The 8,980-nt window shown below is 45.6% G+C and overlaps 1 long non-coding RNA gene across 1 annotated transcript; it reads left to right on the forward strand.

The window, feature by feature from the left end:
• Window positions 1-3,218: 3,218 nt before the first annotated feature.
• LOC147100924 (uncharacterized) lies at window positions 3,219-8,603 on the forward strand. Its single transcript, XR_015073590.1, has 2 exons — window positions 3,219-4,050; window positions 7,507-8,603. It is a non-coding gene; the product is annotated as an uncharacterized LOC147100924 (long non-coding RNA).
• Window positions 8,604-8,980: the final 377 nt, after the last annotated feature.

Here is an 8,980-nt window from a genome sequence, read left to right on the forward strand (position 1 = left end):
AAGACCCACAAGTAGATGACTGATGAAGGACATACCATGCTTGAATTCGAGTGGTCGCCGATGATGATGCTTCTTTGCAATAGTCCATTCTGTTCTGTATGACGATGGCTCCTCCTTTGTCTACTTGTTTGATGACGATGTTGCGGTTGGTCTTGAGAGCGTGGATGGCGTTGCGTTGTGCTCGGGTGACATTCTGGACTGTCTTGTGAGTGCGGCTGATGAATTTGGCATTGATGCATCTCCTGACAGCTTGAGCATACATGTCAAGCTTAGGGCAGTGGCCCTCCGGAGGGGTCCAATTTGACTCTTTCTTCTTCGGTTGCTGCACCGCGGATCCCTCTGTCTGCTGTTCCGGATCATTGATTGTCTCATTGGGTTCGCTGCTGACATCTTGGGATTTGTGGAAGAATTCCCGGAGCCTCATTCTCCTGATGAATTCCTCTGTGTCTGCCGCGAGGCCGATGGGGTCCATTTTGGTGGTGGGGCAGAAATTCAGCCCTCGGCTGAGAACTTTGATTTCGTCTGGTTGAAGGGTGTGGTTGGACAAGTTGACAATGGACTTCCCTGTGGTTCCAACCATAGTACCGGGGGAGGCTTGGTTGCTGCTGGTGGTGATGCCGAGTTTCTCAAGCTTCCTGTTCTTGGTGTGCATGTAGGCAGTGTAGTTCCATTGCCTCGTCTGCTTGGCGGTGTCTCGTAGCTGGTCTGCTGTGTCCTGAGCACAAGCTGAGAACATGGACTCTGTCTTGGTTTCGAGGTTGCGGCGTCTGCTGTAGAGCTGGTGTACGAGATGGTTGAGGAGTGTGTGAGAGGTACGACGGCAGAGTCTCTCAGCGTAGTCTGTGTTGTAGGTCAACTTGAGTGGGTTCGTGATCTGTAGTCATTTCAGGATCTTGTCTGCTTTCTTGCATCTCTGTAGAAACTTGATGTCTGTGTCTATATGCACGATCTTCTTGGAGATCCTCTCCACTTTGAACCGGCAGTTTGTGGTGTCGATAGTAGCCATGATGTGGAGATGCCGGTGTTGGACTGGGGTGGGCAAATGTAGGAAGTCACACAACACCAGGTTATAGTCCAACAGCTTTATTTGAAATCACAAGCTTTCGGAGCGCTGCTCCTTCGTCAGGTGAAGTGAAGAGAAGCATACAGTCACAGCATATATAGTCAGAGAAAACTGCCAGATGATTACAGGTAATCTTTCTAACTGCCCTTTATCACACCTCGGCAGAGAGATAATCACAGCAATCAAAGGTGTGAATGGTGTCCAAACAGGTCAGTCAGGAAAACATTACATCAAAGAACAATGAGGTGGGGTCACAAGGGGTCAAATGTTGCAGATGCTGGGGTCTGTATGAAAAACAGAAAAAAACCAAAAAGCTTTGCTGGAAATCACCTCCGATCTTCGGGTAAGCATTCTCCAAGGTGGCCTTCCAGACACACGACAACGCAAAATCGTCGAGCAGAAACTGATAGCCAAGTTCCACACTCATAAGGATGGCCTCAACCGGGATCTTGGGTTCATGTCATGCTACATGTAACCCCACCTGACGTAGAGTCATCCAGACTCAAGTCGTCGTTGGCTTGTTCTCTATGCACAGATGCGGCCAGACCTGCTGTGATTTCCAGCAAAGTTTTTTTGTTTTTTTCTGTTTTTCATACAGACCCCAGCATCTGCAACATTTGACCCCTTGTGACCCCACCTCATTGTTCTTTGATGTAATGTTTTCCTGACTGACCTGTTTGGACACCATTCACACCTTTGATTGCTGTGATTATCTCTCTGCCGAGTTGTGATAAAGGGCAGTTAGAAAGATTACCTGTAATCATCTGGCAGTTTTCTCTGACTATATATGCTGTGACTGTATGCTTCTCTTCACTTCACCTGATGAAGGAGCAGCGCTCCGAAAGCTTGTGATTTCAAATAAAGCTGTTGGACTATAACCTGGTGCTGTGTGACTTCCTACATTGATCTCATTGAATGGCGGAGCAGGCTCAAAGGGCCGAATGGCCTACTCCTGCTCCTATCTTCTATGTTTCTATGTTTCTATGATAGATTTTTGGATATTAAGGGAATGAAGGGATATGGGGATAGTTCAGGAAAGTGGAGATGAGGTAGAAGATCAGCCATGATCTTATTGAATGGCGGAGCAGGCTCGAAGGGCGACTCCTGCTCCTATTTCTTATGTTCTTATGAGAGACATGATTGCCCGACAGACCATTCCAATCATGATTCCCCCCCTTTAACTTCCTAGTTTGATGTGTTATTCCATTTGTAGTACAAAGACAATAATCGATAGCTGAGAGACAGCAATGTAATCAACAGGTTCAGTTGATGCAAAGCTTAGTTGCATGCTCACTGACATCATGATCTGCCTGGCGGTGAGGTTCCCGGTGGTAACTGGTAGCGGCGGCGCATCGGGGAGCCGGATTTGCCGTGCGGCACTGGATTCGCCTCACCCTGGCGCTACTGCATCAGTGTCCCGTTAGCACCCCCGCCAGGCGCTAACGGGAGGCGCTAACCAACCACATTTTTCCCCCAAAGTCTATGCACCTTGTATGCATGTTCGGGCACTGTGCCCTCAACGTGGCGCAGCTAAACATGAAGCATCAAATCTTGTGCAGCAAAACTTCCAGCTCCACCGTGGTTCAACTTGAACTTTGTAGCTCCAACAGATAAATGCTTCTAATGTTACCCAAACTGTTGCACATTGTTTGAAATGCCACCTAAGACTACTTGCATGGTGTGTAATCATCCTTGCACAGAAGATGTGATGGAGGCTAGGCCCTGGGGTTATTTCCAAATGTTGAAAGCGTATGTTTTTCTGCTTTTAAAGAAAAATAAAAACAGAAAATACTGGAAACACTCAGCAGGTCAGGCAGCATCAGTGGAGAGAGAAACAGAGTTAACGTTTCAGGTCGATGACCTTTCGTCAGAAGAGAAGAAAAAGCTGGGCTGGTGGCAGGCTTGTCAACAGCTGGATTTTAGCAGATTATGGCGGGCAGAGAAACACCCCCATTATGCAGTTTGCTGATCTTTGAAACTAATTTTCTACATCAGGACTTGTCCAAAACTGACTGCAAAGAAATTAGTCACTTAACTTTTAAATTCCCGATTGCAATGGCATTGCCGATTCAAGACTGACGTGAAGGATGTCTTCATGGCAGTGTCATGGCAAGCTGGCCAAATCTGGACTTCGAGACCCCCCCCCCCCCCCGCCACCACCAAACCTTCAACGTTAACTCTGCCCCTGTTTTTGACATGGGATCAATTTTAACGCCGAGTGGTTTCAGGCGGATGGGGGGCGGAGTGAGTTTGAGGCCTGGAGTATTTTAACTCCTGGACCTCATCTACATTGTGCAGGGCCTTGGTGAGACCACATCTTGAGTATTGTGTGCAGTTTTGGTCACCTTATCTGAGGAAGGATGTTCTTACCATGGAGGGAGTGCAGCAAAGATTCACCAGACTGATACCTGGGATGGCAGGAATGACATATGAAGAGAGATTGGGTTGATTGGGCTTATACTCACTGGAGTTTAGAAGATTGAGAGGGGATCTCATCGAAACCTATAAAATTCAACAGGACTAGACAGACTAGATGCAGGAAGGATGTTCCCGAAGGCGGGGGAGTCCAGAACCAGGGGTCACAGTCTAAAGATAAGGGGTAAGCCATTTAGGACTGAGATGAGGAGGAATTTCTTCACCCAGAGAGTGGTGAACCTGTGGAATTCTCTACCACAGAAGGCAGTTGAGGCCAACTTATTAAATATATTCAAGAAGGAGTTAGATATATTTCTTAAGGCTAAAGGGATCAAGGGATATGGGGAGAAAGCAGGGACAGGGTACTGAATTTGGATGATCAGCCATGATCTCATTAAATGGCGGAACAGGCTCGAGGTGCCGAATGGCCTACTCCTGCTCCTATCTTCTATGTTTCTATGTAGATGCTGCCGATCCAATGCTCGCCTAAAATGGGTGGAAAGCAGCTGATGGGCAGGAGAGGATGTCCAGGAGAGCCGGAGGCCACAGGCGGACACTGAGGGAAGGCTCAGGTAATTACCAAATAGGGTAGAATTCACGATTGTATAAATGGTACATCATCTGTGATTGAAGCTGAGCTGATGGGCCAGATTACTTTTTCTTCTTCCATACTTTCTTACATCCTCATGTTCTTATAACTCTTTGGGGGAGAAATTTGTTACCTTAGCACCTTCAGTTAGAGCCTGGCGGGGGTGCAAACGGGATGCTGATGCAGCAGCGCTGCGGTGAGGCGCATCCAGCGGCACACGCCAAATCTGGCCCCCCCCCCATAGCACTGCTGCTACCAGTTAGCACTGGGGACTTCAGCGCCAGGCAGATCATGACAACAGTGAGCGTGCAACGCTCACTGGACGCCCGATCTGCAAAATTCATTGTCGCCCCCTTGTCTTAGCACCTCACCCCAACAGGCAGAGGAGGCGTCAAGCAGGTGGATGCTGGCTCCAGGGGTGCTAATTAAAGGGCTCATGAGTAATGAGTCGCAGCTGCCAGGTTAGTGCGGTTTCACTGCTTCCTTGTCAGTTTAACATTGTGCAACAGTTTAAATCAGTCATTTAAAGGTTGTTTAGCATCAGGAGTGTTGTGGCTACTAACAATTAGTTACATTTATTCTCACAACATATCAAAGTGCTACAGTTCGTTACATTAATGGGGCTGTACTGGCAGCAATGATGAGAATGAGGTTCTGCAGCATCAATGAACCTCCCCTTTAAGAACTGGAAAGAGCCTGTGGCAATGATGACTTGTGATTAGACTGCACCTGATATTGGTCAGTGCTTCAAATTTAACGCCACTGAGCTAGGCCATTAGCACTTGATTTAGCACTCCAATCCTTTCTTTGTGCAATGAGACTGAATTTTGCATGCAATCTGAATCATTAGCGCCTGGTGCTAATTCTCAAATTTTTCTAAAGTTAGTGCCCATTCCTGGGCTATAATGAATTTCTCCCATCTAGAGTTTAATTAAACAATTTGATCTAAGCATGTTGCATATTGTAATTTTTTTATTTAATAAACTGCCACTGAAGCAACTGAAAACCAATAAATTTGACCTACAGCAACACACAGACAAAAGTGCCTTTATTTCAATGCAATGAAAGAGTTACTTGAAATGCTTGAAATTATAGGCTGTCAACAAGAGCGATGAGGACAGGGAGTTGCTCTATTTTGTGCTTATCAGACAAAGGGCCAGGAATAACCCATGTTAAGTTTTGACAGATAAAGTAACTGCAATACTGAGGCAGCTGCAAGTTGTACTGGGGAAAGCAGCCAAGAAAGGTGGTATTTGTTAAGTCCTGTGAAATATTTTACATGAAATATTAATAGGATAATGCCAAAGGCATAATAAAGAGTAAGAAGATTTTTAGGAGCTGTGTGTTTCTGAAAGATGCTTGATGGCTTCATGTTGAGTAGAATTTGTGCCAGTTTTAGAAGACGCCCATTTAAGATGCATAAGCAATACAGAATAGAACAGATACACATACATTTCTGTTAGGATGTGGTACCGCATTAGTTGAGAGTATTTGGTGAGATTGTTTGAGAATACCAGCCTTTTTGAGAATTAATTAGTGATAATTTTATGAATGATGTTACTCCAAGAGCAGGAAAAAAGTGTGCTGAAATTCCTCCTTGAATCAGACATCACGTTCACCTTTCTGAGAGGTTGCTCCAGATTGGGGTTTGTTGAGGTCAGTGTCCATGTCAGAATGAATTCTAAATTGGTTTCAACAGTGAAATAACATGTTTCAATCATGACAAAAGTCAATTGTGCTTGATAGATTTTTTTTGTTAGACTGAGGCATTTGCCAAGGAACATATTGCAATTTGGACAATACACCAGAAACAAGACTGAGGCCGCAGTAGTGTAGTGCACAGTATTAGAGAGTGACAGGAATTAGGGTTCAGCCTTGTGATGTCTCACATGGTAAGTTCTCAATCGTAGCTACAACTATCTGGAGACGCCCCCAAAAGCTCAGTCACTTTCTCTGAGGGAAGGAGAGAAAATTAAAGGGGAGACTCCGATTATTTACTTCCTAGCCATTGGCTGCGGAACGGCAATGGAAGGGTTGTTTTCTCAGTTTTAAATGTTCGACAGAGTTTGCAGAGGCAGCGGAAATAAACAAAATAAAAAAATAATGTGGAACAGAACCCGAAGACATCTGATTATTGAACTGTTTTAAACTCTTCAGGATAGAAAATGTGTTCATAAACCAGGACAAAAGAAACCTCAGAAGGCTCCAGGTACAGAAACCTCATTCTTTCACTGTCGTTCAGTCTTCATTGTTTGGGGGAGAAATTCTGTGGTGCTCCCTTTGGGGGGCTAACTTCACCGGGGCGCTACTTTTAGCCCCCAAAAAAGTTAGCGCCTCTGCGTCGTAAATTCAGTGGTGATGCCCCGAGCAGGAGGCGGGGCTACTGGAAGCTCCACCTCCCTCTTGGGGCGCTACAACTGAATATCGCGGCGCTACATGCAACAGCACCACGCGTGTCGGCACGTAGCGCCGCATCATTGCAGGCCTCCTCTCCTGATTAAAGGGGAGGGGCCCAGCGCTGCGCACACTGGAGCCCTGCTGGATCACCGGGGAGCGGGGTGCCATGGAAACAGCCCGGCAATCAAGAGGAGCGCCGGGCTGACCGATCGCGGCTGGCACCCCAAATAAAAAAGGGGAAGGGGGCAGGTGCTGGCAGTCGGCCTAAAAAAAAAATGGCCGCCCGACACCTGCCCTTTAACTTGCGCCGCCACAGCTGCAAAAACGCCCCCTGACCCTGTTGGACATATTGTCCGGGGATAGGTCATCGCCGGTGGTGCAGCGCTGCGGGGCACTACCGGCTACCACTGCTGCTAACCTCCCGCTGAATTTCATGGGAGGTGTTAGCGGCACCGCGCATGGGCACGAGGGGCTTCGTGCCCCGTTAGTGCCCCCCGGGGGCACTAACAGATGGTACAAAGCAACCCAATTTTTCTCCCTTTGTCCTTTAACTCAATTACCTTTTATGCAAACATAAGAAAAGTTAGGGCTGAGAAAAGGCCAATCAAAGCAGCAACACTCACGCCTCAAACTCATTAATTCTGCCATCATGGCACCAATGCTTTCGCCTTTTTTGGTAGAACGTTCCAATCATTTATTGCTCATTTGAGTAACAAAGTACTTTCTGATATTTGTTCTCAATTTACTTTTCATTCATTTTCATTCATAGCCTCTGGTCTTATTTTCTTCATGTCTTTTGAAGTAATAATCTGCTTGACCTTATTTATACCATTTAATAGTTTACAATCTTCAATAAGGTCTATAAAATATTTAAGAACATGTGGCTAAAGTGGAAAAGATTTTTTTGCCTTTATGCAATTTTTTTAGTTCGATGAATTTATAAAAGACATCAAACAAATCAGTTTTATGGACTTTTGCTAACTCTGTATTTGTTGATCCTTTTCAGTCGCACTATTTAGCCGACATTATTTTCATCTTCTAGGCAAGTCGGATGATTGTAATATGGATGACAGTTTATTCCGTTGTATTATGTTTGTGGACAAATGAAAGAAGGTTTGCCAAACATTTTGTTATGAAGACGGTGACCTGCAAATGGTGGACTCCCAATGTAGCTCTGACCAACGTCCAACAGAACAGCTGCAAACTGCGCTGGGACCCCGATGGAAAGCCGTAAATGTGGAGAGGATGAGGCACGGACTCCCCAAGGCTGAGAGCCCTCACCTCCTCGGTCTTAAAGAGGCAGGCCTAAGATTGGAGGAGGGTGTGCCAAATGAGATGAGGAATTCCAGACTCCTGAAAGACAAAAGATTGCCACACTGGGGGGTCCAGGCTGAGGTCGGGGCCTGAGCCCCTGAAGATGGTGGGGGTGGGGGGAGTTTTAAAAATGTTTTAAGGCCCTCTGAAACAGGTCCACAATTCACTTTCCAGGAGGAGTACCATGTACATTACCCTTGACTGGCCAGATTCTGTCCATGTTTCTGGGGTCTTTGATCGTGGCGGGGTGTGAGGGGGGAGATTGCAGATGTCCCCCACACCACCAATGTCTACTCTTGGAGGACCCTGACCCTGAGTTTCAGCTTTTGAGTTTCAGCAGGGCTGGCAGAGGAGTTCCAGGGTTGTGCTCCCGGAGTCCGTATTCCTTTAAAAGTGTCAACTTGGAAACGAACTGCAGTGGATGTGACAACAGAAAATGCTGGAAACACTCAGCAGGTCAGGCAGCATCGAGGAGAGAGAAACAGAGTCAACACTTCGGGCCAAGGACCCTTCGTGCAATGGATGTGATCCGGTTACCAACTGACTTCACCAGGTTGCATGTTGACACGAATTAATATTTTAAGTGCCAAAAGTCAATAAGCTAGAAACTCAAAACTAGCTCTGTGATCAGTGATTAAATTGTGTGGTAGTTGAGGCTGTAATTGTGCATAAATTTTCACTTTTAATTTCTACTAATGAGAATTTCAACATTGTGAAGAGAAGTAAGTCATTTTGTTCAAATGGAAAGTATTAAAGCACCTTCAGCATGTTCAGCTGGCTGATCCTGAATAAAATGTATATGTTAATAAAATAAGATTCTGTCTATTATCATAATTTAGTCTACACCTGTAATACATCAAGTTATAGCATACTACATATTGAATTTATTATATTTAATAAGTAGGTTTACATAACTTACTATGAGTTCATAATCTTCCCCTCTCGCTTCTAAGATGAAACATGTATACGTTGGTTCCTTTCACGGATGCTCCACACTCTAACTCATGTTGTGTATCATTAATTTATGTCACATGTCCGGGAGCAAAGAGGTTAATAGCATTTGGTTGACTATGTCCATGGGCGCACATTATCTTCCGTTGTCCTTCTTTTGGTGCTGAAGGCCCAGGCACTATCAAGCTTGTAAAGAGTAGGAAGACATAATAGACTTGTTAGCAAAATTAAAGCCCATTGGATTAAAGGAA

This window comes from Somniosus microcephalus, chromosome 25 (assembly GCF_052327205.1).
Source record: "Somniosus microcephalus isolate GS21.2 chromosome 25, FLI_Smic_1.0, whole genome shotgun sequence".
Lineage (NCBI taxonomy): Eukaryota > Metazoa > Chordata > Chondrichthyes > Squaliformes > Somniosidae > Somniosus > Somniosus microcephalus.